Here is an 11,644-nt window from a genome sequence, read left to right on the forward strand (position 1 = left end):
AGTCCCCAAGGTCGAGGGGGCGGTTTCTACTCTAAACAAACGCACCACTATACCCATAGAAGATAGTTGTGCTTTCAAAGATCCTATGGATAAAAAATTAGAGGGTTTGCTTAAAAAGATGTTTGTTCAGCAAGGTTACCTTCTACAACCAATTTCATGCATTGTTCCTGTCACTACAGCAGCGTGTTTCTGGTTCGATGAACTAGAATAGGCGCTCAATAAGGATTCCCTTGGGACAAGGTAAAAATTCCTAAGATTCTATCCTTTCTTCAAGAAGGTTTGGAGAAAGGATTATCTGCAAGTTCTTTGAAGGGACAGATTTCTGCCTTGTCTGTGTTACTTCACAAAAAGCTGGCAGCTGTGCCAGATGTTCAAGCCTTTGTTCAGGCTCTGGTTAGAATCAAGCCTGTTTACAAACCTTTGACTCCTCCTTGGAGTCTCAATTTAGTTCTTTCAGTTCTTCAGGGGGTTCCGTTTGAACCCTTACATTCCGTTGATATTAAGTTATTATCTTGGAAAGTTTTGTTTTTGGTTGCAATTTCTTCTGCTAGAAGAGTTTCAGAATTATCTGCTCTGCAGTGTTCTCCTCCTTATCTGGTGTTCCATGCAGATAAGGTGGTTTTGCGTACTAAACCTGGTTTTCTTCCGAAAGTTGTTTCTAACAAAAACATTAACCAGGAGATAGTCGTGCCTTCTTTGTGTCCGAATCCAGTTTCAAAGAAGGAACGTTTGTTGCACAATTTGGATGTAGTTCGTGCTCTAAAATTCTATTTAGATGCTACAAAGGATTTTAGACAAACATCTTCCTTGTTTGTTGTTTATTCTGGTAAAAGGAGAGGTCAAAAAGCAACTTCTACCTCTCTCTCTTTTTGGATTAAAAGCATCATCAGATTGGCTTACGAGACTGCCGGACGGCAGCCTCCTGAAAGAATCACAGCTCATTCCACTAGGGCTGTGGCTTCCACATGGGCCTTCAAGAACGAGGCTTCTGTTGATCAGATATGTAAGGCAGCGACTTGGTCTTCACTGCACACTTTTACTAAATTTTACAAATTTGATACTTTTGCTTCTTCTGAGGCTATTTTTGGGAGAAAGGTTTTGCAAGCCGTGGTGCCTTCCATCTAGGTGACCTGATTTGCTCCCTCCCTTCATCCGTGTCCTAAAGCTTTGGTATTGGTTCCCACAAGTAAGGATGACGCCGTGGACCGGACACGCCTATGTTGGAGAAAACAGAATTTATGTTTACCTGATAAATTACTTTCTCCAACGGTGTGTCCGGTCCACGGCCCGCCCTGGTTTTTTAATCAGGTCTGATAATTTATTTTCTTTAACTACAGTCACCACGGTATCATATTTCTCCTATGCAAATATTCCTCCTTTACGTCGGTCGAATGACTGGGGAAGGCGGAGCCTAGGAGGGATCATGTGACCAGCTTTGCTGGGCTCTTTGCCATTTCCTGTTGGGGAAGAGAATATCCCACAAGTAAGGATGACGCCGTGGACCGGACACACCGTTGGAGAAAGTAATTTATCAGGTAAACATAAATTCTGTTTTCCATTCTGATAAGGTGGTGTTACGTACCAAACCTGGTTTTCTTCCTAAGGTTGTTTCTAACAAGAATATTAATCAGGAAGTTGTTGTTCCTTCCTTATGTCCTAACCCTTCTTCTAAGAAGGGGAGCGTCTGTTACATAATTTGGACGTAGTCCGTGCCTTAAAGTTTTACTTGCAGGCGACTAAGGATTTTCATCAAACTTCTTCATTATTTGTCGTTTTTGCTGGGAAACGTAGGGGTCAGAAAGCTATGGCTACCTCTTTCTTTTTGGCTGAAGAGTATCATCCGTGTTGAATATGAGACTGCTGGACAGCAGCCTCCAGAACAAATTACGGCTCATTCTACTAGGGCTGTGGCTTCCTCATGGGCATTTAAAAATGATGCTTCTGTTGAACAGATTTGCAAGGCTGCAACTTAGTCGTCTCTTCACACTTTTTCCAAATTTGATACTTTTGCCTCGTCTGAGGCTGTTTTTGAGAGAGAGGTTCTTCAAGCGGTGGTGCCTTCCGTTTAGGTTCCTGTCTTGTCCCTCCCTTTCATCCGTGTCCTATAGCTTTGGTATTGTATCCCATAAGTAAGGATGAAATCTGTGGACTCGTCATATCTTGTAAAAGAAAAGGAAATTTATGCTTACCTGATAAATTTATTTCTTTTACGATATGACGAGTCCACGGCCCACCCTGTCGTTTTTTCCAAAGACAGGTTTTTATTTTTGTTAAACTTCAGTCACCTCTGCTCCTTGGCTTTTCCTTTCTCTTCCTAACTTCGGTCGAATGACTGGGTTGGGGGGGAAGGGAGGAGCTATTTATGCAGCTCTGCTGTGGAGCTCTTTGCCTCCTCCTGCTGACCAGGAGGCGATATCCCATAAGTAAGGATGAAATCCGTGGACTCGTCATATCGTAAAAGAAATAAATTTATCAGGTAAGCAAGTGGAATTGGGAATTTGTTATTCCTCTCTGTATCCTCATTCTTATCTCTCGAGGAACGTGTGTGCACAATTTGGTTGTTGTGCGTGCTTATTTTTTCTTCTGGTTTTTTTTTTTTTTTTTTTTTTTGGTTTTCTCTGTAACAGAAAGTTATTGCTACTTCTTTTTCTGGTTGAGAATTTTAATTTGTTTGCTTTTCAGACTGCGGGGTTGTAGTCTCCTGAGAGAGTTATGGCTCATTACACAAGGGCTGTCTCATCTTCTTGGGCTTTCAAGAATGAAGTTTTTGTGGAACAGATTTGCAAGGCTGCAACTTTGTTCTCCTTGCATTCTATTTCCAAATTTTACAAAGTTGTTGCTTTTGCCTCGGATGAGGAGTCTTTTGTGAGAGGTTTTGCAAGCGGTGGTGCCTTCTGTTTAGGTCTACCTGTCTTTCCTTCTCTATTCATCTGTGTCCTCTAGCTTGGGTATTGGTTCCCAACAGTAATTGATGAAGCTGTGGACTCACCATATCTTAGGAAAGAAAATTTATGCTTACCTGATAAATTTCTTTCTTTCCTGATATGGCGAGTACACGGCCACGCCCTTTATTTTTAGACCGTTCATTTTGTCTAAACCTCAGACACCTCTACACCTTGTGTTACTCCTTTTTTTCTCAATTTCCCTTCAGTCGAATGACTGGGGGTTGTGGGAAGGGAAGTGATACTTAACAGCTTTGCTGTGGTCCTCCTGCTGGCCAGGAGTGGTATTCCCAACAGAAATTGATGAAGCTGTGGACTCACCATATCTGGAAATAAATAAATTAAGTAATCATAAATTTTCTTTTTTTCTTTTTTTTTTTTTTTTAAAAAAGGGGCACTTATTAATTAAAATTACATAAACTTTAAGTAAATCCACACCATAGGATAAAAAAAAGATTAGAAAAAAAAAATTCCATTGGGGAGTTTAGTTTTGCAAAATCTTACAAAGAAAGTTGCAAATATGAGAATATTGTGTAGAATCAGAACAATATGCTAAGATTGCAGGCTCAGTAAAAGTGTGGCAGATTAGTTATCATTTTAGAAAGTTGAGGGACAGATAGAAAGCATAGGAAGGCTTCTTGGTTATATTTACAATAGATTCATATTTTATGACATTGCTTCTGATATTTCTCCCTACCCAACTTTAAGATAAAGGGGGATGAATATGTTAAAGGTACATGAAACCCAAAAATGTTCTTTCATGCTTCAAATAGAACATACAATTTTAAGCAAGTTTCCAATTTACTTCTATTATCAATTTTGCTTCATTCCCTTGGTATCATTTTTTTTTTTATTATTTTATTTTTTTATCGAAGAAGCATCAGTTTTCAGTGTGCTAAACACAACTGTAAACCAATGACGAGGTATATATGTGCAGCCACAAATCGGCATCTAGCTCCTGAGCCTACCTAGGTATGCTTTGCAATAAAGGATACCAAGAGAACAATTAATTTATATAATAGAAAAAAATAATTGGAAAGTGGTTTAAAATAGCATGCTCTATCTGAATCACGTAAGAATAATCTTGGATTTCATCACCCTTTAACTGATCTGTATATTAAACAGTATTTTGGATGGGGTTTAAAACATTAGCATATCAATGCCGAAAAATCAGATTTGATGTAAAATCTATTGTTAAAAATCTCCAGTTACTCATCTCGTTTTATTTTTCCTTTTTTTCAGCTGTTTCAACAAGAGTGCTGGAAAATTGTCCTTTGTTCTTCTGAGTAACTTTAAGACATCTGGATTTTTACAAACATTTTTTCCTGCATTTGGAAAAATCTTCACAACATGGACGTCTTTGTGGCCTTGACTATGTTTTCCTGAGATGTGGACTCTTGTGCTGGAATTTTTCCAAAGGGAAACAAGGAAAAGGGGGAAAAGACAAAATGATAAAACAAAAAACTGACATGTCGTCTTTGGACTTTGCTAATGAGCGAAAGAAAAAAAAAAGACATGAGAAATTGCCTTAACTATGAAAGAAACACATCAATTTATTTAAAGATGGTGGGTATGACCCCCACCTATAACTCTCTCTGCGGGAGTGAGGGTAACTTTATCTGATCTTGTGCCTACACTTCTAAAAAAATATGTATTTTTTTTTTAAACAATGTAAACAAAAGTTAGGCATCAAAGAGATTTTTTTTTAAATGTAGAACAAAATAGTTTTTTTTTTTTTTTTGTTTTTTTTTCATGGTTTTATTTCTCCTTCAATTATTTTATTTTTATTTTTTTGTATAAAAATACAGAACAAAAAAAAATCTAAAAGAGGAAAAGGATCCCTACCCTATATATTTCACCTACTTTCTTCTTTTTTTTTTCTTCCTCTAACCTTAACGCCATAAGTAACTTTATAAGCCATTTCCTCCTAGTTTCTGCCATATTATTGATCAAGGTGTTAATTTCGTCTGATTTCTGGATTCTTCATGTGACTTCTTGCTTGAGTAGTGCAACTCTTAGTATATATTTTAGATGCCAAGAGAAATTCATCAAAAAGCGTACGTTTGTTATTACAATCATAAGGAGTTGAGGAGCTGTGGTGTGGTTGGTTCCTTTTGAGGTATAACGCGGTAATTTGTTAATTTAAAGAATAACTAGTACATTTTATTTTCCACAATATATCTGGGTTGTGAAAATATTAACATTTCATATTTCTATGGCAGACCTATCCAGTTTTAAGTCACTCTGTAAATTTAACCCTATGTGATCCCAACCTCTATTTTTTTTCCTTTTCTTTATTCTGTTAACATTGGTTTCATAGGCATTTTTCCTCTATTTTTTGTAACAAAAAGAAGCCACACTGTATTTTTTTTACTGATAGATATATAGAAAAAGTCATTTGCAACGCTAAACTTGCCAAAAGGACCTGCAGAAGAGTGTAAACATTGCAGGCCATTTTGGCACATAGTGTTCTCAGGACAGTAATTTCAAACTCTCTCCTTTCTGCCAGAGGGTTTGTGTTAGCATAGACAAATGTAGCATTAATATCTTATGGGTTAAAATCCCTTTATTTTTGTAGATACGAGGGAGGGGGTGGGATTGGGGTTTTTTGGACGAATTCTGGAAAACTGTCTTGATTTATGTTCAATTTTTTTTTTTTTTTTTAAGAAAATATTCTTTTATCTTTCCTGCATTTTGAGTTACTAAATTTTGTTTTGAAACCCCCTGAAGCATTTTAAAACATTTTTTTAATGTAACAAAATGACCATGGTTACCTTTGTTCACCCATCACAAACATTTAGTAATTGTTTTTTTTTTTTATTATTTTTTTTTTTTTTTGGCTCAGATCTATGTAATCTCATAAACAAATTTTGTTAGTTGTATTTCATATGAAACACTTGGAACTACTTTCTCAAAATACCTTGTTGATGTAGAGCTTAAAGCACCATTTCATTTTCAGAATGCATCCATAAGCATTTACATCATTTATAATTTTTATAATACATTTCCTGGGGTGATAGTTTAATAAAAAGTGGATTTTTTTTTTATTTGCTTGAAACCTCCGTTTGAAAGAAAAGATCTTCAACATATCCTACTGTTTCAGATCACTGAGACAGAGAATGAGAAGGCCTTATTATTCAGAATAAAATTACAACAAAATAAAGTATTTTAGAATAAAGACAACTATTTTCTTTTGAGAAGAAGCACAAACAGAATGTGTTGTGTTTCTTGAGTGCCTCAGTTATTTCTTTTAATGTTTTTTTTTTTTTTTTTCTTTCTTTTTTTTTATATTTTATACAAGTGTCAAATCAGCTGGCTGGATTATTTGGAATTTTTAATAATAATAAAAAAAAAATAATCCTAACTTTTTAAAGTAGGTTTTGAAAACTGTCTTGTATATATAACTGTGTTGTAGCAATACATGTAAGCTTTTATAACTATATAACTTCTCAAATCCCCAGTCTTTCAGATGTTGTATACCGATGAATGGAGACAAAAAAGGAAAGAAAAAAAAAAGTTGTAATAAAGGTTTTACCTTGTACTTAATACAAAACTGGTCTGCCATGCACTATCCATTTGTATTTTCTAGGACCATGTCCTTGAGGAGTTTTTTGTCATAATAAAGTATAAACAAGTTATTGTGGGAAAACATTACTTCTTATCCTATCCTCTAGGATGCAATAAAAATGATTTCTGTGTGTTCTTAAACTACTTTGCATACCTACATCTGGCAGCCAAAGGATTGAATTGAAGGGACAGTAAATATCTTTGTAATTTACAGTATTTTTCTGATCTTACAAAATATTAATAGATTGCGAGTATGAAAACATTAAATTAACATCTTGTTTGCTGCAATTATTTTTAATAGCCAAATGTCACTCACCACTTGCCTTATTTGGAGAAGCTGAAAAGGGCTTATTACAGGAGTAGCTACAGATAACCACTGTTGTCATGGTAACAAAAGTTCCATTGTTTTGCTTTTCCCTATCTGATAATTTGGTGCTGAAGCCAATTAGGGAGAGAGATATGTATTAGTGTAAGACTTGTGAAACCTACCATGAGCACCTTCATTAGAAACATCTTAAAGAAACATTAATATACTGTGCTCAGTTTAAATCATGAACGAAAAGATTTGGGTTTAAACAACTTTCTAATTTACTTTGTTCTTTTTGTATAATTTGCTGAAAGACATACCTAGGTAGGCTGAGGAGCAGCAAAGCACCACTGGGAGCCAGCTGCTGATTTTTGGCTGCACATATATGCCTTTTTTCGTTGGTTTACCTAATCTGCTCAGCTTGCTCACAGTAGTGTATTATTGCTGCTCCTTCAACTAAGGATAACAAGTGAATGAAGCAAATTTAATAGAAGTGAATTGTAAAGTTGTTTAAAACTCTTGTGTATTAAGAAGTTGTTTTACTAAGTATAATTACATTTTATTTTACTATCTCTAAGTGCTTATTCTTACTCTTAAAGGGACATTAAACTGCTGTATTTTGTGTGAGTATTTTCTTTTTAAACAAAATGTAATTACTAGCTCAAGAGAGTTTAAGTAAGAAACTAACACTATCAGAATAAATAACACATTTAAAAAAACAATAGTCTAAAGATGTCTTCAGAACCACAATATGCAGCATTTCTTCAACAATGCAGGCAAATTATCAGAAACTAAACTGGGAAGACCTAAAATACAGGTTTCATATTGTTCAAGGGATCAGACTGAAACCATAAATTCTGAAAAGATAAAATCACTCAAACAAGAAGCACTCTAAATATGCTATTGCAGTTGTTCAGCGCACTTATAGCAATCCTGGACTTAAACCAAATAGGAATAATGTAGCAGTATCATATTGTTAAAAGGGTAAAAACTGACCAAAACCTTTTATACAAATAATACCATGTAGGCTTTTAAGCAATGTGCTTATTGGCTTCAAATTGAGCATATTTGGAATTGTTTGTAGCTCCCTTTAAAAACATTTATATATATTTTTTTTAACAGTAATAGTTGTAAATATAGGTAAGCAAAATACAGGTGGAGTATCAAATGAAGGCAATAGCCAATCAAGAACCCTAATTTAGGCATGTGCATTCAGATTAGTGACGATCTAAATGCAGAGGAAGATGGCTGCTCGTGGTATTCGGCTCCTTTGAGAGATTCTTTCTTGTGAAAGTTCAACACACCAATATCTGAACAAATCCAGATCTTAGTGTGTTGCATTTTCACAAGAAGAAATCCGGCTCCAAAAATAGCCAAAAGCTTGCGAGCGGCGACCATCTGCATTCAGCTCATCATGATCTGAATGGACATGCCTGCTAAACATGACTGCATAATCAGTATATCCGATCAGTGTTCCTAAACTACAATAAACAAATCTGAAGCTCTCAATAATAGTATAGTAATAACATAATGGGCGCTGCAACAAAAAAGTTCAAATTTAAAGGTTATATACCTTGTATTAAATAAAGTATTAATAAAACTAATAATGCTCATAAATCATAGTAAAATTAGTGATGCTATGATACAATATAGTGCATATTATTTTCTTTCATGTAATTGGCAAGAGTCCATGAGCTAGTGACGTATGGGATATATAATCCTACCAGGAGGGGCAAAGTTTCCCAAACCTCAAAATGCCTATAAATACACCCCTCACCACACCCACAATTCAGTTTTACAAACTTTGCCTCCTATGGAGGTGGTGAAGTAAGTTTGTGCTAAGATTTCTACATTGATATGCGCTTCTCAGCATTTTTGAAGCCTGATTCCTCTCAGAGTACAGTGAATGTCAGAGGGATGTGGAGGAAGTATCACCTATTGAATGCAATGGTTTTCCTCACGGGGATCTATTTCATAGGTTCTCTGTTATCGGTCGTAGAGATTCATCTCCTACCTCCCTTTTCAGATAGACGATATACTTTCATATTCCATTACCTCTACTGATAACCATTTTAGTACTGGTTTGGCTATCTGCTATATGTGGATGGGTGTCTTTTGGTAAGTATGTTTTCATTACTTAAGACACTCGGCTATGGTTTGGCACCATACATATATAAAGCTCTAAATATATGTATTATACTGAAAACCTGAATCATGGCAAATATAAGTACATTTCCTTTTGCAGACTGTCAGTTTCATATCTGGGAAATGCTTTTTTATGAAAATGTATTTCTTACCTGGGGTATAGTCTTTTTCAAATTGACTGTCTTTTAAATTTGCGGGCAGAATTAGGCTCGCAAGGGCGCAAAATGATAAAGTTTATTGCGTTTATTACGTTTGTTGAAGCAAATTAGTCCTTTCCGGCGTCTTAGTTGACGCCGTGTCCTTCACAAGGTTGCGTCATCTATGACGCGAGTGTCTTTTCCGGACGTTTTTGGCGCCCAAAAATATTTTTCTGTTTGTCGTGCGTCATACTTGGCGCCAAATATTTTCATTATTTAAGGCCCCATTCCTATTTGCCTCTTGCCTTTTTCTATGTCAGAGGGCTATGCTGTTTGCATTTTTTTTCCCATTCCTGAAACTGCCATATAAGGAAATTGATAATTTTGCTTTATATGGTTTTTTTTCTTACATTTGCAAGATGTCTCAATCTGATCCTGTCTCAGAAATCACTGTTGGAACCCTGCTGCCGGATAACAGTTCTACCAAAGCTAAGTGAATTTGTTGTAAACTTGTGGAGATTATACCTCCAGCTGTGGTCTGTAATAGTTGTCATGATAAACTTTTACATGCAGAAAATGTATCCATCAGTAGTAGTTCATTACCTGTTGCTGTTCCCTCAACACCTAATGCACAAGATATACCTGTAGATTTATAAGAATTTATTTCTGATTCTATTCAGAAGGCTTTGTCTGCTATTCCGCCTTCTAATAAACGTAAAAGGTCTTTTAAAACTTCTCATAGAGTTGATGAAATTTCAAATGACTGACAACATACTGATTTATCCTTCTCTGATGAGGATCTATCTGATTCAGAAGATCCTGTCTCAGATATTGACACTGAAAAATCCTCTTATTTAAAATGGAGTATATTCGTTCCTTGTTAAAAGAAGTGTTGATTACATTGGATATTGAGGAAACTAGTCCTCTTGATATTAAAACTAGTAAACTTTTAAATTCTGTTTATAAACCTCCTGTGGTTATTCCAGAGGTTTTTACAGTTCCCGATGCTATTTCTGATATGATTTCTAAAGAATGGAATAGGCCTGGTACTTTTTATTCCTTCTTCAAGGTTTAAAAAATTGTATCCTTTGCCAGCAGTTAGATTGGAGTTTTGGGAAAAGATCCCCAAAGTTGATGGGGCTATCTCTACTCTTGCTAAACGTACTACTATTCCTACGGAAGATAGTACTTCTTTTAAAGATCCTTTAGATAGGAAACTTGAATATTATCTAAGGAAGGCTTATTTATATTCAGGTCATCTTCTTAGGCCTGCAATTTCTTAGGCTGATGTTGCAGCTGCTTCAACTTTTTGGTTGGAAATTTTAGCGCAACAAGTATCAGATCATGATTTGTCTAGCATTGTTAAGTTGATTCAACATGCTAATAATTTCATTTGTGATGCCATTTTTTTATATCATCAAAATTGATGTTAAATATGTCTTTAGCTATTTTAGCTAGAGGAGCTTTGTGGCTCAAATCTTGGAATGCTAATATGACTTCTAAATCCAGATTGCTATTTTTCTTTCCAAGGTAATAAATTCTTTGGTTCTCAGTTGGATTCGATAATTTCAACTGTCACTGGGGGGGAAGGGAGTTTTTTGCCTCAGGATAAAAGACCTAAGGGTAAATCTAAAGCTTCTAACCGTTTTTGTTCCTTTCGACAAAATAAGGAACAGAAGCCTAATCCTTTCCCAAAAGAATCTGTTTCCAATTGGAAGCCTTCTTCAAATTGGAATAAATCCAAGCCATTTAAGAGATCAAAGCCAGCCCCCAAGTCTGCATGAAGGTGCGGCCCTCATTCCAGCTCAGCTGGTAGGGGGCAGATTAAAATTTTTCAAAGATGTTTGGATCAATTCGGTCCAAAATCATTGGATTCAGAGTATTGTCTCTCAGGGGTACAGAATAGAATTCAGAGTAAGACCGCCTGTGAGAAGATTTTTTTTTTCTCTCACGCATTCCAGCAAACCCAGTAAAGGCTCAGGCTTTCCTGAAGTGCATTTCAGACCTGGAGTTATCAGGGGTAATCATGCCAGTTCTGTATCAGGAACAGGGTCTGGGGTTTTATTCAAATCTATTCATTGTCCCAAAGAAAGAAAATTCATTCAGACCAGTTCTGGATCTAAAGATTTTGAATCGTTATGTAAGAGTACCAACTTTCAAAATGGTGACTATAAGGACTATTCTGCCTTTTGTTCAGCAAGGGCATTATATGTCCACAATAGACTTACAGGATGCATATCTTCATATTCAGATTAATCCGGATCACTATCAGTTCCTGAGATTCTCTTTTCTAGACAAGCATTACCAATTTGTTCTTCCTTTTGGCCTAGCAAAAGCTCCAAGAATCTTTTCAAAGGTTCTCGGTGCCCCTACTCTCTGTAATCGGAGAGCAGGGTATTGCGGTGTTTCCTTATTTGGACGATATCTTGGTACTCGCTCATTCTTTATGTTCTGCAGAATTTCACATAAATCAACTAGTGGTGTTTCTTCGAAGACATGGTTGGAGGATCAATTTACCAAAAAGTTCTTGATTTCTCAGACAAAGG

General features: G+C 35.9%; 1 protein-coding gene across 8 annotated transcripts in view; it reads left to right on the plus strand.

The window, feature by feature from the left end:
• TCF3 (transcription factor 3) overlaps positions 1 to 6,580 on the plus strand; it is a 262,782-nt gene extending 256,202 nt beyond the window's left edge. For all 8 annotated transcript variants that reach the window (XM_053703095.1, XM_053703096.1, XM_053703097.1 and 5 more), the window contains one exon: positions 4,185 to 6,580. The gene's annotated coding sequence lies outside the window, so the exon portion shown is untranslated. The remainder of the gene's footprint in view (positions 1 to 4,184) is intronic.
• The last annotated feature ends 5,064 nt before the right edge of the window (positions 6,581 to 11,644 follow it).

The sequence above is a fragment of the Bombina bombina genome, chromosome 2 (assembly GCF_027579735.1).
Source record: "Bombina bombina isolate aBomBom1 chromosome 2, aBomBom1.pri, whole genome shotgun sequence".
In the NCBI taxonomy this organism is placed as follows: Eukaryota; Metazoa; Chordata; class Amphibia; order Anura; family Bombinatoridae; genus Bombina; species Bombina bombina.